Below are 19,646 nucleotides of genomic sequence, written 5' to 3' on the forward strand. Positions count from 1 at the left end.
AACATTACACTCTGTTTTGAACATGGAGACAATCCTCCAGTATCAACACAGTGTTTCCACTCAGTGCCTGGGCGGGACTCAGTTTCATCGTTTTTTTTATGCTTCGAGTTTTTTATCGGCTCCGATCATCACATGCAAGTAGCTGTCGTGCAGAGACCTCTCAATGTAGTTTTATCCTTGGGTTCAGGGTGTGCAGCAGGTTTTACATCCCATAATGCAAACAGGGCAATTCTGCAATGCAAAAACACTGACAGGATTTAGCAGCTCGCTCATTTAATCACAGTAAACGCATTGCATGTGTAAATTTCCTTTTACAGCCTGTCAGGTCTCACCGAGACACAACTTGGGAGGAAGTCCTCCTGGAGGCTGTAATTCTCCCGCTGCACTTCTCAAAACCCCATAGCTCACCTTGCTCCTGTGATCTGGACCCGGCCTGGCACGTGTTATTTAACCGAGAGATGAATGGCCGATTGGGCGTTGCTCATGTGTCATGGCGTAAGTCATGATAAATAACCGGAGCGGGCTGACGGGACCCGGGACAGTAAAGAGCAGAGATATCAACATCAACACAGGCCCAACCAACCGCAGTGTAATTTTGCAAGTCGTTAAATCACTGCCAGAGAAATATGAGTCCAAGGTTATTGAGCGGCGTGTGAGTGATGGAGACTTTGAGTGGTCCACGCGGCTCAAGTTGCTTTGGAAATGAGATTTAACAGGGTGTCATCTCCTGGACTTTAGCTCTGCAGAAAAGAGAGAGAAAACACACCCTGGGTGGAAATGAATTGTATTTGTTGGTGCAATGGCTTGAAATCTTCGGTGCATTGTTCTGGTAGAAATGGACTGAAACTTTATCTCAGCAGCTCTGTACATCTATCACCCATGGCAGAACTATTTTATTTACAAGGCTGCGGTGTGTTGTGTTGGACAGCGCCGCTCCACTACATAATGGAGGAGAAGGTGAAGTGATGGAGGTTGGAGATGTGAGGTGGCGGGGAGGGTGGAGGCAGGGTATGCCATCCAATTTGTGCTGCACCAGATGCTGTACCCTCAAGCTTGGTATTTTACCCCAAACGGCACCTGTAAAAACTCCATCTGTTGAAAGGGACCCTGGAATATGTCAGCGCTCGCTGAAGGCTCTCTGGCTGCGCCGGAGCCGGCTGCCTGGCTCTGAGGATCATGTGTTGTGGGAGAGGGAGAGAAGAGAGGCTGCTGTGGCAGTCTGACAGCCTGAACCGTATCCCAGAGCCCCCGAGAGGAATAGTCGGGCAAAGTGGGGGCCGGGGGGGGGGGGGGGGGGGGGGGGGGGGCATGGGGGTAAGAGATCCTATCATAACACACAACTGCAGTTGCTGAATGTCAACTTAGTGCAGAGCCTGCAAATCACTTCCTCTCTCTGAATGTCACAAAAGGTGCCATATGCATACAGCTGCAACATTCGCCGCTTTGAATGAAAATAATGGCCGGCAAGCTTGTGGACAGATGTGTCACCAGCTGATCTGTCTTCAAGTCAATGGTTCACGCTGCAGCGAGTGCATCGGCACAAATCTGTATGTCTAAATTACTCTCACCAGGTCTGCATAGTTTTTTGGGGAGCTTCTCCTAAACTCACACTTTGTGTGTGGTTATGAGGCTGCAGTAATTCAGACAGCGTGAGCCCTGCAGCTCGCTCAGGGGACGCCTCGGGCGCCGCCTCATCCTGTATGATGATGTGAGCACCTGTAAACCAAACAGAAAAACGGAAGTGAATCCCTTGTCGGGATTACAACCATCTCATGCAAATAAGGTATTGTGCATACATGCATTTTTGTGGCTTATCTTATTAGACTGTTTTGTTGACGTTTGTTTTTTTGTTTCTTTTCTCTGAGCTCTTAATATGCAACAGCGAGCCGAGTGAATATTTGATGTATCTCTGCTTGAGGTCTATAAATTCTGCATGGCCAACATCACTGCGATGCATCGGTGAAACTATGGAATCAAAACACACGATTCATCAACAGTGACTGGAAATGAATCAAACACAGTTTGCTCGTAGCATCTTTTAACCTTCCAAGACCCAAACTAATTTTGTATTGTGGTCTGGACAACCCCAAATAATATCCACATATGTGGACGCCAGGTACAAGGAGGTTAAATTTGTTGGGGTCAGTTACTAATTATAAATATGTCAAATTCAGTCCTTGAATGGCCTCCATCAATTAAGATGTCCTAACATGTACTTGTGGCCATAGGATTGTAGTATTACTGTGACACATTAGCTGAGCTATCAGCTCAGGCCCCGTTCACACGACAATGTTTCAGGTAACAAATGCATCATAAAAGCTTTGATTAGTTCAGGATTGGTTTAAAGACAATAACCATGATTGAGACAAAAGCTTGAGCTCATGCGGATATACAACATAGATGGCTGAACAGATAAACAGCAGCTCCACATTTATTATTATATCTTTATCTATGACAGAAGTAATCAGCTCACAGACATTTCTGAACTTATAACTGCAATTTTAATTCGGTAATAGTGATAAATTACGTGCATGTTGCTTCAAAAAGCATTTTTTGCCAAAAATAGCGGATAAAAAGAGATTAGATAAAAGTTCATCTCAGCAAACTTTTCTCTGACTTTCTGTTAAATTCCACCACCAATCCATCAAATAGCCTTTATGTAGGATCTATGTTTTACGCGACTGATTGTATTAGGTGATCTCTAATCTCACACATTGCATTGCATTTTGTTATCAACATGATAATATTGCCTCTCTAGGCTAATATAAATGCCAAGACTAATGACTGCCAAACACACCTATTGATTGCACGCAGCATGGAGTCAACATCATTGTGTCTTATATCTCATTATTCAAAACATGTGCACAAAGTTTAACGGCACACTTTGCACGAGGTCAACTCTCAGTGTGTGAAGGTTCAGGGCTGAATAAAGTTCTCCAGCTCCTCAAACAAGACCACTTCAACTCAAAATCCAAATACTGTCCAGGCACTGCGAAGTCACTGCCTGAGGCTCATACAGATGGGCTACATGTCGGGTACAGATGTGGTACAAACATGTGGTGACAAAACTGTTACAAACGTATGATCCGACCGGACACGTGGTAATAATGCTGCAGTTTTCCAGGTTTATTTGTGAATCCTGAAAGTACCAGTTTGTTCGCCTTGAGGTATGAATGATGTTGGTCTCATCCATAGGGTTGGTAAACTCCGCTTCAGCATCTCTCGATGTTTCTGCGACTCCAAATTGAGCGATTGCTGCACGAATGCTTATTTTCATATTTTCAAATCCTTGGCTCGTGCCACCCCTGAAGTTGGCGCCTATGAGCAGCAAAGAGATTTACTATTATAGCTTATCTACCATTTCACACTCCTTTGTTTCATATGTCACAGTAAAGGCAAAATTAAAGGTTCTCTGCATGAAAGCAGTATTGGAGAAAGGGAGAAAAATCAATATTTGAAGAGTCTCGGTCTGTGCATCTTAAGTAGTCTATGTGAGAAAAGGCGTACGTACCCCACTGTGTGAATTATTAACAGTTCTGTGGTTTGTCTCAACACTGGAGCATAATGTCAGTGATGTGAAAGAACAAAGCTTTCGCCAGTAATATGCGTTTAGCCTCAACATGTGGTTTTCAGTAGACATTTAGGTGAATATCTGTTGATAAACATGTGCACTTCATGGATGAGACCTTTTGCCCTGGAGAAATCATTGATCACCCGTCGGGCGTCGTTTACACCCCAACGTTTCAAGTGAAAACATTGTTTTTGCGTCCATGTTTCAATAATGTTTCGCATTTACACGACAACATTTTGTAAACGATTCTCGTTTACAAAGCAGAAACACTGAAACCAAACATAAGCTCAGACGGGACCGCGCCTTTGCAGTCATTGTCCCGAAGTTGTGGAATGACTTGCCTCTGTCCATCTGACCCTTTGCCTTTGCTGTTAAAACAGAAACAGTCTTCAAACCAGTCTTTTCTCTTCGGCCATGACTTTTTTTTTGTTGTTTTACATTTTCCAGGTTTTTATCCTTTTAATTCATTTCAACTGTGTTTGTTTTATTTGTGTTGTCTGTTTCTTCTATCTATTTTTCTGAAAGTTTTTTTTGTTTGTTTTAGTATTTTTTAATAAAACATTGATATAAGCGAGAGTGGCTATGTGGGCCTCTCGGACTTTATAGTCATTTCGATTGTTTGTCATTTGCTGTTTGCTTTTCAATTTCAATGGAAATTAATTTTTTGAGGTAAAGGGGCCGAGTATATAAGTTTAATCTTCTTTCTGCTCCATTTCCTTCAGAAGTTTCTAAACTATTGTTCTTTATTGTATTGAATTGTTTTGTTTTGTTTTTTAATTTTTACAATGAATGAAATAAACTAAACTAACCATGTAATGTGTGAAATGTTCACTTTTAAGTTACATTTACGTATACAGCGCTTTGGTCCACTGTAGTTGTTTTAAAATGCTTTATGGATAAAGTTGTTATGCTATGTTATGCTGTGCTATGCTATGCTGTGCTGTGCTGTGCTGTGCTGTGCTGTGCTGTGCTGTGCTATGCTATGCTATGCTACATGCAAAAAAGTAGCCTTCAAAAATTCCCTCAGTTCTTCTCTGGTCTGAATATTATGGTTTGATTTGACCCTGTCTTGAGAACCACAGTCAAAACAATTTATAGAATGTCAATGCTGTGGACTCACCCTATACCAACATCTCCGTTTACTGTAAATGTCAGTTGTTCCCTGAGCATCTCTTCTGAGAAAGCATTTCTGTACAAACTCATCATAATTCAGTGCACATCGCTCCTTCATGATAATTACTACAAACTGCACATTGCAGGCAATTAATTCACTGGTGCAGCTGCGGACATACAAACACACCATGTAAATACAGTGTGCATGCGTAGATATGAGTTCACAATGCAACGGACTGTGCAGTTCTGCAGACTAGTTCACGGCATGTTGGCATGTTGAAGGTTTTCTCAACACAAGAACATCTTGAGGTTCAAAGTAAGATTAGCGGGAAACGTGCATCCACACACAGAAACCACAAAGTGATTTCCGGCTGCATTGCAGCGGTGGCATTTTTAAGAGTTGTGGTGGTGAATTAAATTTTACTGAGGGAATTAAAAGAAATGAGAGCTGACAGGACGGGCAGACGCACTCATGTTTTTTCATTTGAAGCCTTAATAAGTAATGAAGAGACCGAAGATTGACTTTAAAGAGGAAATGTGTGGCCTGCTAAGACAAAAGAAAAGCCTAATTTTCTCATTTATTCCTCTGTCACATCTCGTGAGGATATGACGGACAGTGTCCACAACAAGATTAACACTGATATGACAGCAAGACAATCATGGCAGACAAATGGCCAGTAATTCAATCACTGGTGCGGGACATGTCATGTCAGTGTGTGTATTGACTCTGACGGGCTGCTGGAGGAGCCGGCAGACCTGTATTGACCCGGAGCACACACACTGCTGAGGCATCACTCTGGAAATTACAAGGAGGCTGCTCTCCTTCACCTTTGACCTGCAGCTTTAGGGAAGCCAGACAAAGTCTTCAAAGAGAGGGAAATGTCCTCGTTTATAGTTAGAAAAAAAAGAAAAATGGAATTAAAATAATTCTGTAACTACAGTGTCCAAGAGGGAACAATTTAGTTTACAGCAAATATACAGTACCAATCATAATTGGTTTCCATAAGAAAATTACATGAATTAATACCACTTCTGAGTTGTATCAAGATATTTAGCTGTTTCTTAGTAAGTAATTAAGTAGATGGATGGATGGATGGATGGATGGATGGATGGATGTTTCCACAGACATTATTTGTTCAAGGTATTGTGAAAAATATGTGCACCAGTCATACTATAATCATGTTTAGCATGTGGCATTGCTGGTGTGTGCCCCTTAACTCTTTAGCATGTACTGTAGCATGTAGCATGTAGCCTTCGGAGTAAAATCCTCCTGATCCACTGAGCAGTTAAACTAATGAGCGACATCAGGCGACTCTGCTGGTCCAAATGTCTGTCGTGATGAAGTTGCTGGTGTCGTACGAACTCTCTTTCACCTCCTCGTGATATTTTGGGAGAACATAGTTTACTGTCTGTCTTACTTTTGTAACTCTCATTAATTTCGAAGAATCTCCAAACCGCCGACATCCCTCGTCCTCTTTTGCTTACCTGCATAATGCCAGGTGATACTCGTTGGGTTGTGCCACGGATCTTTTGCCAGTACAAGTACTCCGAGCAGTACCAGGTCTGGTATCAGCGCATCCCCACTAAATATAATAATCTATATTAAATGAATAAGATATTTATTTTATCTCCTGCTAACCCCCTCTGAATCTTTCTGGTCCACCGCGGTCTTTATAAAACTCTGCCACAGATATCACAGACACTACATCTCTGTGAACAGCGAGGGAAACATATTAACTATTGGTGCGGATGGAAGCTTTAATGACAAGCAGCATCCTGATACCTACTGTATTCAGTTCTCCTTCCCATCACGGCTCGGATGCTCCGCGGCCACCAGGTCCAGATGCCATTCATTAAATAATTAACGTCTGGCTGGGATGAACTTTGATTTAATTGATCTGGGCAAGCCTGCTGGAGAAAAATTGATGGGCCATGATGTTTGGATTTGCGTCCAAACTGCAGGAGAATCAGTGTGTCTGGAGGATTTATTGAACACATTAGAGCAGGAGGCAGAAACAAGGGTCCCTCAGCAGAATGACTAACACCGGTACAAAACGCAAAGCACAGTTTGTGTTTAAGCAATTACTGCTCACAATGATGGACAGAGCAAACAGTGCTGATTAACGCCCACATTCATCCCGCCTTGATGTGGATAAGTCACACAACCCCGGTCGGTTCATTAATTTTACTCCATATAAGCCCTTTTGGTAATTAAAACATGTTTGGTTCATTTTTTGCATTTTTCCCTGCAGCATTGATAAGCACAGTTGTCTAATAGGGATTCCATCTGCCTTTAAAGCGCATCATTGTGCGTGTGAAGGAGAGATGGAGGGGTGCCGCTCAATCGCGGAGGACTTTTAATTCGTTTTCTTTGTTCAAGAGACTCATGAGAAAGAAGACGCGGAGGTAGGCGTGGTGTCCTTGTGACAGCCTGCACAAAGAGCGAGGCCGGGTGAAGGTGGCGATGCCTTCGCCGCCCAGCTTGTCAGAAGCAGGTGTTGGCGGCCTCGGGGGCTGGACTGTCTTGCACCTTGGTGTACCTAATGTTATTCCACCGCGCTGTGCAAGCAGAGCACTTCAGACACCACACACACACAAACACGGGCAAACAAGCGCGCACAAAGAACAGAGGTGGTGGATGGAGGAGTTGGGGGTGGGGGGGGTGGGGGGGGTGGGGGGGGGTGGAGATGCAGGCAGGACTTGTGAGAGAGAAGGCACAAGAAGAGCTGCTGCTCGTATAAATTGGCTGATGCTGCCTCGTCTTTGCCAGATTAACTCCACAGGGCAAGGAAGAGTAGGGGGGAGTGGAGGGGAGCGGGTGGGGGGGTGGGGGGGTTGGGTTTTGTCCTTTCATCAAAGCACACCCCCCTCCTCCCCTCCTTCCTTCTCTTTCTCTCGCAGTGTGAGGGAGTGCCAGCTCCAGAGTGGGCAACCCATTCTACGATTGCATGTCAAGAAGTAAAAGCCGCATTGTTTGCAGTGGGAGCCACACCTGAGAGGAGAGACACGCTCTGCCCCGACTTGTGAGAGATAATGGGCAACAATCACACACTTTATGCTTGAATGTAAAGCAACAAAAACAGCCTGTAGAATTAAGCAAGGAAGAATCGTCAATAGAAGAAAACGCACCTGGTGCTCGTTTGATCGTGAGTAACCGATGATATATTTCTGAAATATTCAACGAGGCAATGACTGACACTTTATTTACCGTGAAAGTAAATTCAAATAAATTCAAACCGTTTCTAAAATTCCAATGGATCCAATATCTGTGGACAATATCTTTCCAAACCGTACCTACTACAGCAGAGGTATATTCGTACAACTGGTACTCATACAGCTCAATTTTAATCTTAAGTAGGCTGGGATGGTAAAATACTGCCATAATAACATTTACAATAAACTTTTTCCCTTGTGGAGTATATGTGATGAAAATGTTGATATTCTCACAAAATTACACATTTACTATGGAAAATGACTACAATCTCAACATAAAGCCAATTTTAATGAAACCTTCTGGTGCAGAATACAGTGAAATGTTCTAAAACTGTTGCATTATGGCTGTTTTTACAAACTCACCCTGACAGCATGGCTTTGAGGCGAATGCTCAACATTTTCTGTGAAGTTTCTACCATTTGCTTGGTGGTTTGGCCGGAGTGGAACCTCTTCCAGGCTATCTTGGCCCATGGGCCTTGTGTTTGACCCCCATGTACTGTAAAATCGCTGGTTATAAAATTGTGGAAGACTTTTCCCCTCTAGACACTTAAACTCACAACACAGTTCTTGTAAACAGTTAACGTAACACTTCTTGTGCTGGTTAGATGCATTCAGTTTTAAATACCTAGTACAGGGATGTCAAACATACGGCCTGCAGACCAGAAGCGGCCTGCCAGAGGGATCAATCCGGCAGGTGAGACGCAATCTTCCAGCTTTGAGAAATTATGACATCAACTGCAATATGTGTACTTGACACACTTTAGTCTGTATTATGTGGTAGATTGGTTGAGATGATCAGGATTACTACACAGATGTAGAAATTTGTCTACATTAAAGATCATTTCTAGAATTGAGTTATTGAGTTATTCTGATCATGTATTAAACTAGCTGACTATATTTCTGAGTTCCAGCTACACGTGGCAAATGTTTTCTGCCCTTGAAGATGTAAATATTGTAATAAAAACCCACTGTGATCTGTAACTTGGAAAGCACATGGTGATTATTGTTAAAATTGCTGTTATTTTATAAAATTTCACATTTGTTATGTTTTGTAAAACGATAGTTCATTAAATGTGAACTTCTTAATGATATTTAATTTGTTGTTTCACTAAAACAAAGACATAGATTTAGGGTTATAGTTATTTATATATTATAGAGTAATGACTTACAGGTTCAGTCCACTTGAGCTCAAATTCTGAAAATATAATAGATTATGACCCCAAACAAGGAACTTGCATATTTTTTTCAATTCTAAGTCGAAATATTAAATGTTTAAGCGTTTCAACAAAATGAGGCTAATTCAAGAAAAAATAGGGCTCCTTGTGAGCATAAATGGAAAAAACTACCAAAAGTCAAGACTGCAACTGAATACAAACAACTGCCAGGTAATTTCAGTGATATGCTGCATACTTCTCCTGCACTAAACCTTATTTCATCATTTTAGTCTGAACACATTAATTTTGATCACGATTTCAATGCATCTTTCCTGCTGCCACGCCCACCAGTGGATTCCCACTCACACTGTGAAACCTTGAATTCTGCGAATCTCATCCGCTGACTCTAATTGAAGCCCCCCGCCCTCCGTCTGGGTGTGGGTCGTTTCCAGGCCCTGCAGCCGGGATGTTTTAATCTGCGGCGCCTGGCCCGGGGCCATGAGGCCGACCCTCACCCTGACAGACAGGTCTGCTGACACTCCTCTGCTCTCCATTGTGAGCCTGTCACATCGCTCTCTCAACTCCACAGCCCGCTTCTGTCTCCTGCTCTCCCCTGAGTGGGTGTAATTACATCAAGAAGTCAATTCATGCTCAACCTTGCTCGACACCCCCCACCCCCCCACCCCCCCAATCCCATTGCATATCTGGTTGTTAGCTTTTCCATAATCCTGACCCGAGGCAATAATGATGACCTGTGGTCCAGAAGCAACACTCATACCTGCAACAACAAGGCTGTTTATCTCCTGGAGAGGCGAGGTCACCCTCTTTTAATGTAACGGTTCCATATATCTGTAAGCTGTTTTCAACAATATAAATGTTATCGTGATAAGTTGAATAGGTTGTTCCTGACAGTGGTTCATAAAGATTTAAAGAAACAATATCAAAATTCACAATCGTAAACCCACTTAACCCATTTAGAAATGTGACATGTTCACTAATGAAAGACGCTCAGGCCCTGGTCATGTGACAACTGAAGTGAAAACGCATCGTTAAAAGGTAATTAAAACCATTCTATAGTGGCTGATAATCTCAAAAAGCATTGCTAACATTTTCGTGACGGCACAGAATGGCCGCAACCAAAATCAAACAGATGCAATTTTAAAATGATTTGCCTTCATAATCAGTATGTATTCACACTGATTCCAGGGAGAACCTCCAGGGTGTTCACACATAACAGCAAGAATAGACCACAGTGCACTTGGCCACGTGACAACACAACAACAGATTGGAAAGTTCAGTCCTTCAGTGTGTTTACAGTCTGCTTTCCTTTTCAACCAAGAGGTACAAATATTACACTTGAAAAAAAACCTGTCATGGGACACATACAGAAAGACTGAGCGCTTTATAAAGTGAAGGTTTGATTAGATTTAGCACTGCATCGCAAAATGCAAAAATGATTTTAACTTGAAACGTCGTAGTGGAAACGGTGCCGTTGACAACATTTCCTTTGACATGTGCAAATGCCTTCACACTTTGAATAGTAGAATCACAGGTCTGGCATGTTTTGTGGGATTCGATTCTAATATTCTGAGTGCTTAATAATGTTTCTAATGAGATATAACAATGGCGAATACAACAGCGGATTATGTGAACAATATTTCTTAACATGTTTTTCTGTTTGAATATTGTTCTATATATCACATTTCAAATTTCAGATTGAATTTCACCCATATCACAATAAGGGATAATACAATTCCTGGTGTGAAAATGAGCGAGAACATGATTTGTTCAATAATAATAATCGTAGGAGATGCCGTAACAAAGGTAGATTTGAAAGTCAGTGGCAGATCTTTGAACGTCCGTCTGTGGCTGAAGGACAAATCGACGACAAAAGGAGAAGCAGCCACTCTCTTTGATATAACTTATGACTTATTCAATGTGGAGGGGTTGAAGTTCACCATCGTAATCTGATCTGGGAATATTCACTCAGCCTGATAATTGCCTTAGCACCCAACCTGTAGTTGTAATCACATCATTGGGTTAATATCAGCATTCGGCTGCTGTTAATCCAGTTTGGTCTGAAGTGGGCGAGCGCCGCTCTGAAGTCGTCTTAATCGAGTTACCGGGTATCGTTTTCAGCAGATTTGTCGTGATATCCACGGCTCTAAATGGATCATTTGCGAGTGCGTAATCTCCCAGAGGAAAACAACCTGATCCCACACTCAAATCACAAAAGAATCCTTGTGATTTCTGAGCTGATTCAGAATCAAATTTACTACATGAATAATGAGCTGTTATCGATTAAAGCCATTTTGGAATGAAGTGGGATAAAAACAGTCAATTATTTGGATACGGAAGAGCTTAAAATGATATTTCTAATGATAATTGTGATTTTTGATTGTGAAATATCCAATTTAACTGTGAAAGTATGATCCTTGTGGAAGTATTGCTGTAACTGCTTCCACTCTCGTGAACGATCTGAAGAAAGATCAAAGTGTTACAGCCACATATTTAATTATGTACAACCTTAGTGAATAATTCCCTGTAACTCCTCCATTGATTAGAACGGATGGATCTGTACAGTGCGCCGTTGCCCCCTCCTATGTATTACTGCTGGAGATTTAAAAGGAAGAAGATCCTTTTTTTAACCGAGGCACCATTCCGCTCCCCTCCTTATACACATGCCTCAGAAATATTTATCCATCCCTTTTCCGTTGCCGGGTGAAAACAATGAATTTTACATGGATTCTCTCCTCAGACAAAAGTGCCAGGTTTGTGAAGCCGGCTGGCATTTTGGCGCCCCCAAGAATCCACTGTAAGACCCCCCGCAAGGAAAGCTCGTCTGAAGTTACAGCGTGAGCAGAGGAGATGCCTGCCTGGTGGAAGCCCCGCTACTTCATATTCATGTGTGTGTGTGTGTGTGTGTATGTGGGTGGGGGGGGGGGGGGGTCGACTCACTCATCAAAGCAGCAAAAAGTCAAACTCAAAGCCACTTGCTTTTTGAATGTGGAGGCCTATCTGATGCTTGCAAGGCTTCATTGTCATGGAGGTGGAAATAAATAAGGTGAAAACAAAGGCTGTGTTGACTTTACAGTGCTGAGAATGAAACTGGACCAAGAATGGAAATTAAGGTCAGTGATGAAGGACGGGAACGAATAGTCGAACAAATAAGAAATGATTAGAAGTTAGAAATGTACGTGGGGACGTCGACCCTGTTTGCAATTAGCATTTCATGAGAAAACGCGTCGTTTTCAGGTTTTCGTTTCAGAAAAGTTTTGCGTTTACACGGCGACATTTTGAAAATGTTTACACGGAAACAGCAGGAACGTTAGAAATGATGCAGTGAGCATGCTATGCCTCGAGTTGGTGCTGTTGTTTGTTTCTGAGAACAATACATTATCAACATTAAGAATGGGAGTACAGGGACAATCGTATGGACAGACGAGGAAGTTGGATTGTTATTACGGTGACTGTACTATAATTGACTTGCGCACGTGCAGAAGAAGTGTTTACAAAGGCAGTAGCAGCAATATATCACTGACCTTTGGAGCTGTATTTCACATTAAAACACTTCATACAGCTATAAAAATAACATAAAATATACACAAAACTTGAAGAACACAGGAATAAACAAAAGTGTGGTAAGTGCAATTGTAACATTGAATGTAGTGTCATTTTATTTTCATATATTAGTTGCATATGAATCTTGTGATTTGGGTTTTGGAAGCACTGTCACATCTGTGTGAACGTTTGTTCACTTTATGAATGATTTAGAAAAATCACCAGCTATTTTCCTCCCATGTAGTTCGTTTGAGTCTCTGTAAATAATAACTTTCTAACCTTTCTTTGAAGTAAAATCCATTCGTAGTGTCACAATCAGCAGCTCAGATGCGAGTTTGCTTTGACACTTTGTTGGAAGCCACTCCTCCTTTCTCATCGTCTCAGGCACAGCCATAAAACACCCATTAATGCCTCGTACATACTGTAAGCTGTTAAAAAACCTCCCAACCATCTGCCTTGAATGGAAACATATGACTTTGAAACCAGCCTTAAAGGTTTGACTATTTAAAGTTGCTCCCAGCTGGACTCTGCCACACTGCAGTGGCATTTGTGCAGCCAGTCTGCTCAACGATTAAATGTCAGCACCGTCTACAGTCTGCACCAGAAATATTAGCTGATTAGAGTTTTATCCAACCAGCGGTTGTGTCTGCAGAGCCGTCAGACAGCAGTGCTCCACTGCACAGTGGGGAATTGGAGAAATATCCTCTAACAAAGTAGAGTTTGTCAGTAGTTTCATCCAGAAATTGAAAAGAAGGCAGCTTGTGGGCTGTGCCCGGGAAAAAGGAAAATAATCACTCCATTGGAGCAATAGACAAGCGCATTAAACTGCACAGAATGACGGCTGCTGCAGGCCAGTTTGATATCATTTACACAGAGACTCTCTTATCCAGGGGTGTCAAACTCATTTCAGTTCGGAGGCCACATGCAGCCCGATTTCATCACGAGTGGGACGGACTGGATTGGAGCCTCTTGCAGGCCAATTTTGGCCCACGGACCTTATGTTTGACACATCATTTTAGAAGTGTTCTGTTCCCGTATGAAGTGTTTCAAAATGAACCAACCATGTAACCTAAAGCCATCGGTTTTGAACGCATCCAGTCTTGTCAGAATCTGAGTTTCACACCGAAACATCCTGAGGCAAACTGTGCAAACAATGCAGTATAAGGCTCCCACCAAAGTGGGGTTTGAGAGTTGACTGTGTGCATTCATTTTTCAAAGTGAATAGATGTCAGAGCTTTTCTTCCCGGGGCCGAGAGCGGAGAGTCTGAGGGTTCGAGTCGGCTGCAGCTGTGCATGAGTGCCTGTCAACGTCTCAGCCAAGATTAAGTGTCTGCGTGCAACTGCATCCAGCCCCGTCATATGAGACGTCTGAGGCTGTTAACGCCGCAACACAACTGCACAGAAACATAATGACCAGTCAAAGCCTGCAACAAGAAACCAGCCCACAATACGCAGCGTGTTTCCCCTCCAGTATTATTTGTCTTCTTGACTTCAGCCGCCTGTTACGGCGTTACCTTCTCTATCAGCGCATTTGGAGGTTTTATGGTGATGTGATTTATATGGGCTTGTGGCACGTTAATGATGCCAGGGAGCCGCGCTCGCCATCCATATTCATGAACAACTGTGTTTGGGGAGCTGTGGAGTCGGAGGGAGGAGGAGGGACAGCCACACGTCCGCCAAAAGTCTCCCGAGCACAAAGTGTGCGCGGCGGAGCTGCCGAGGCCTCGGGATCACATGCCTGTAGGCATGAACCCACCTGTCCATTCCCCGGGAGGATCCACGCCCGCACTCCAACAAAGAAACCTCGCAGCCAGACGAGGAGCAGGAGATTCAACCGGAAGCTCGCACTCTAACAGGCACTTCACGATACGGGAGGCTCGCTATTTGTAAAAGTGTTTTATAATGAAAATGGGAGGGAAACAGTTCTTGAAACAACGATTTAATTATTATTTAGAGGAGCTCTGGCACATGAGCGGCTCATTTGCATCTCTCACCCACACCGAGTATTGCCAGAAGCATTTTTAGAGCAATTCTTGTCACAACAGTCGGAGCTATTTAAAAATGATTCTTGTTTTTTTTTTTTTGTTCTTTTAAAATATATTTTTTTCAATTATTCATGTGGAGTGTTATCCAAACACTACAGAACACATGTTGGAAAGCCATACAAGGTATTGTGTTACGATTCCTACTTTACATGCTTCAAAGTGTAAAAATCTCGTAAAGCTGCAACAGATCGGTTTGAATCAGGGTGGCAGGTTTTCAGTAGTAACACTGAAAACTAGCTCTGAATACATTAAGCAACTGCATAAGTCTTGTGACCGTTTTTTTTTTTTTCTTTCTTTTTACAAGGAGGGGTGTTTTAACAGCAGCCTGCCCTTTTTATCATGTTAACGAGAGAATAAATCAAAACACTAATATTTTTTAATGTGTATCTAATTGGGATTACAGAAATATGCATGTCTTTTCATAGTAGCAATAGTCACTTTAGGCCTTAAGGTTCCAAATGAAAATGCATCGTTTTGAATTTCAGGAGTTCCGTGTTTACATGGCAAAGTTTTGAAAACGATGTCCATTTTCATGAAATCAACAGAAACACCAACATTTTTATTGTAAGTCCACTAGTTCTAAACATTAACAATGGGAGACACAGTGACTGTCAATGATACAACTACCAAGTTGTTGTCATTGTTCATCTACTCGCTTACGTGCAGAAGGCTGTAATACGCAGTAGCAGCATTTCTGCCATTTCCAAAAAGTTCCACCTTGTGAGTTAAGTTACATTTTCAGTGGCTCCAAACACCATATTTGTGTAAACAGACACCGAAAATGTGACACTGAGACCCTGTGGAGGCTGATCCTCTAGTGTGACACACTGACCATCGCATCTGAAAGATGAGCAGTTTCTGCTTATAGATTCATGTTCGATGTGATTTATTTTATCAGAAAACCTCTGTGCTGTTTATCTTCTTACTGTGTATGAAAGGTGCAAATTCTAGATTTCCTCGCCACGCCTTTTGTTTACACACTCTGTGATAAGATATTTTGACCCCCTCGATTTTGACTTTTTTTTGTATGTGTGTGTGTTTTTTTATAAATATATAACTTCACCTTGAACTCCCAAAAGACCATCCTCCTGTAACCAACATCCAAAACATGCAAAACACCATATAAAAGCTCCCGTTCAAGAGTGATGTTGTTCATAAGTCCCTCAACACCCCAACTGAAGGCTCAGTCTATAGAGTCAACATGCAAATTGGCACATTGGATGCAGAATCTATGACTGTGCCTCAGGCCCTGTTTACAGATTTCAGTGAAAACGCGTAATTTTTTTGTTTTCGCTTAGCATTTACATGGCAACATTTTGAAAACGATAGCCTTTTACACGGAAATGTGATAAACACTGAAAACGATGTGGTTAACATGTGGGGCCACTAGTGGGTGCTGCTGTTTGTTTTTGTAAGGAAACCGCACACTCCGTGTGAAAAGAACAATACGCTAGAGAACTATTTACTACGACCGTGGTGCGGATGTGGAGGAGCAGCGTTTCAGAAAAGTAGCTTTTTCTCCCGTTTCCATGGAGACGACGTTGGGGCATTTTGAAAAAGTTGCAGACACTCAAAATGCAACAAAGGTTTTGCATTTTCACTTGAAAACGTTACCGAGGCCTCACAGTGCTAAAGTGCTTGAAGCGGTAAAAGTCCCTTCACTTGCACTCGGCAGGAGAACAGCAGTATATTTAGCCTGAAAGTAACGCATAGCTCACCGCTACGGTATATTTTCTGTTTGGAGCTTTAATTCAGACCAACGGGTCTCAGGGATGCATAATAAAAACAGTCTTGTGACTTCATAACAGTCATTCCATATTGATTCCATCAGGTCCGGCACCTCGCTTCATTGTGGCCTGTGTCAATGGACAAGTCAGCGAGCTTTCACGTCCTATTAGCGATCATGATCTAATCAATGAGCTCTGCTTTAAAACGGCTGACAGCTAATTATGAGGGCAGCGCCCAGCATGCCTTGCCTTTCAGGTAACCGGTGCTAATTAAAGTAGGAAGAAATATCTGCTGAGCGTAAAAAGAAGCAGAACGACGTGAAGTGCGCAGCCACTGCCGGGTGAGGCCTAATTTACTCCCCAACAAATCAATAAAACCATCTCGTCTCGGTTGCCATGGAACAACATATGCTGAAGCACAATGATCATTACTTTGGGGAGATTGGAACCAAAAACAATCTGCTGTTCTGAACAACGTCTTGTTCTTCTTTCGGGGGAGTGTCGTCAAGGACATTACGTTTTGTTTCGTCCTCAGAGGAGTTTCATTATTGTCAGAACAGAAACGTCAAATCATCTTTTTTTAATCCAGCGCCGTGTAAAATAAAGAAAAGGACGCACTTTGCAGTTAAAGAAAATTATTCTCGCAATGTGACAGCTAACCAAACTGAGTTATAATATATTCTATGGTACCAATCGTAAAAACAATCATAAAAAAAACCCTGGCTACTCTGATTTTAATACCTCTGGGACTCTGTAACTGTACCGTCTTCCATACGAGGCTCCGCAGAGAAAAATAATCATAAAAGAAAATAATTAGCAGGCTCCTCCTGTAGGATAAAACGCAGAGATCGTAACTCATCAGATCACAAGTATGCTCTCCCACAATCTTACAAATTCAACTTTCCTCTGGGTTTACTTGTACCGATTGCCGACTCACCAGCCATTAGTTTCTTTTTAAAAGTGGATATTTCGTCCTCAAAGTTGAAAGCTGAAAAATTTCTACAATTCTGTTTCATGAAAAATTCAGGTTCAAACGGGTTGGATTTGCTGCTGGTCATTTTTGCACTACAACCACACACTCAGAGGACAATATGCTGTAAATATTAACAATTGAAGTACACAGATACTCGTCTGGACAAACAACCAAGTTAGATTGTTGTTCCTGGAGACAGTCAACTATAAAACTACCAAGTCCCAGGAGAACGTTAACTGGGAGTCAGGACACTCCACACAGGTGGTTTGTTGTTATTGTCCATCTCCTGACGCATGCACAGAAGTTGCGTTTCCGCCGTCTACACAGAGAAGATCCCCAAAGTTTTCCATCGTTTCCTCTGAGATGTAATTAGAGCATTTTTGAAAAGTTGCGTTTTCACTGTCGCCGTTGTTGTGTAAACAAACCCCAGAAACACAACAAAGGTTTTCCGTTGTGTAAACGGCGCCTTAGAAGCAGAGAAATGGGCCAGCTTGAGGATCGGTGTGCATTTCACAGGAATCAAACAGTGATGGCCGCATGACTTGGTCAGAGATGTTCTGCAGCGGTAAGTTTTTGTCAAAGAAGGTACAAAGAAAAACAACAAACCTCCGACAGGGTCAGGTGGGCCATGGACAGCCAGGGCTCATGGAATTATGTGGGGAGTGAAGGTTTGATCACAACTTCATTACTGGTCTTAATGTTATGGTTGATCTCTGCAGGCGTTCTACTATTTCAGAATCCCTGCTCATTGCAATGAACGATCCTCCACTCCTTGATGTGCTGACAGGTCGAGGAGGTCGAACTCTATGAAAGTATCACTGATGAGCTCCGGCTGCCGGACGACTGACGTGTTGACGCACAACGACGACAGGGAGCGGCCATACTTCTTCAAGCTGTGGACATGAGTCATCGCGTTGAAGCGTCGGCTCGTCGGCTCGTCGGCTCGTCGGCTCGTCGGCTCGTCAGCTCGTCGGCTCGTCGGCTCGTCGGCTCGTCGGCTCGTCGGCCCGTCGGCCCGTCCCTCACGATGGCTGCTCTCAACTTTCAAAGTTTGTTTACCGCTGAACTGAACCTGCAACTTCACCCACCTCTGCGTCATGCACTATAAGCTAATTCACAACTCTCATGCAACTTTGTTTGCCAGTGAGACACAAATATCAGAGAGCGGCTGTCTCTCAACTCTTGTGTGCCACTTTATAGAAATATTTACACTAATTTCACAAGTTTTTAACTGGATTTCCTGTAAGATTACATAACAATGTTTGACGATTTATCCTTTATCGAGCCCTTCACGGTCACAATAATAACACATTTTCATCAGTTTGTGATTTATTTTAATGAAATATGTTGTAAAATTTGAATAGTAACTACAAATGCACACATATTTCTTGATTTATAGCATTACAATGTGTCTGACAGGTGTGTCAAACATCAGGCCTGTGAGCCAAATCTGGCCAAACAACCAAGTAAATGGTAAAGATCTTAAAGAAATCATCCATTTTTTTTTACACATTTCTTGTTTTGGACAGAACACAACACTGACACCTGAGCTGAAATATCAGCGATGCTGCCATGAAAAACGATGTTTTGTTTTGTCTTGAAACCGCAGCGACATACGACGTACGCAATAAACATTAACAAAGGCGAGCACACAAACATTCGCCTGGACAGACAAAGGTGGATTACATGGTGAGCATGCGCACCAGAGTCCGAGCGTGTTCAGAGAGTTCCATTTCCAGAGTTTAAAGCGATTTCAAAAGTTCCACCTTTTCAACCACTTGAGTTTCCAGTAATTCTGAGCACCATTCTCATGTAAATGAGGCCTTAACCTATCTCTTGAAGCTTTTTTCACTCAAAATAATCAAAATAATTATACAGAAATCTCATTTCCGACATGATTTCATGCAGACTTTTGAAACAGAAGCTATAACCGTCATCTTAAAACTACTCCATCCACTAAACAGGAAGCAAGAATCTGCTCACTTGAAACCCTTTTATGTAAAATACAGACTTCGGGTGTGCTTATTAATTTTGTATTTTAGTGGAGAATAACATGCTTGACTGTTCCCTCACAGCACCAGATCTAAAAACGATTGTATTGTTTATTTGAACAAGCACACAAATGGGTGGTTCTTCCGTCGCCAGCATTAATGAAGCACAAACCACACACGGGTAAGAATGATCCAGTCTGTCGGTAATTCAGACGACACATTCACTCTCCACCTCCTCCTGGCTATGAATGAATAGCAGTAAAAGAGAAGGGGGACTGCATCAGCCTGCCAAACAACT

Source organism: Lipophrys pholis, assembly GCF_963383615.2.
Source record: "Lipophrys pholis genome assembly, chromosome: 14".
Classification (NCBI taxonomy): domain Eukaryota; kingdom Metazoa; phylum Chordata; class Actinopteri; order Blenniiformes; family Blenniidae; genus Lipophrys; species Lipophrys pholis.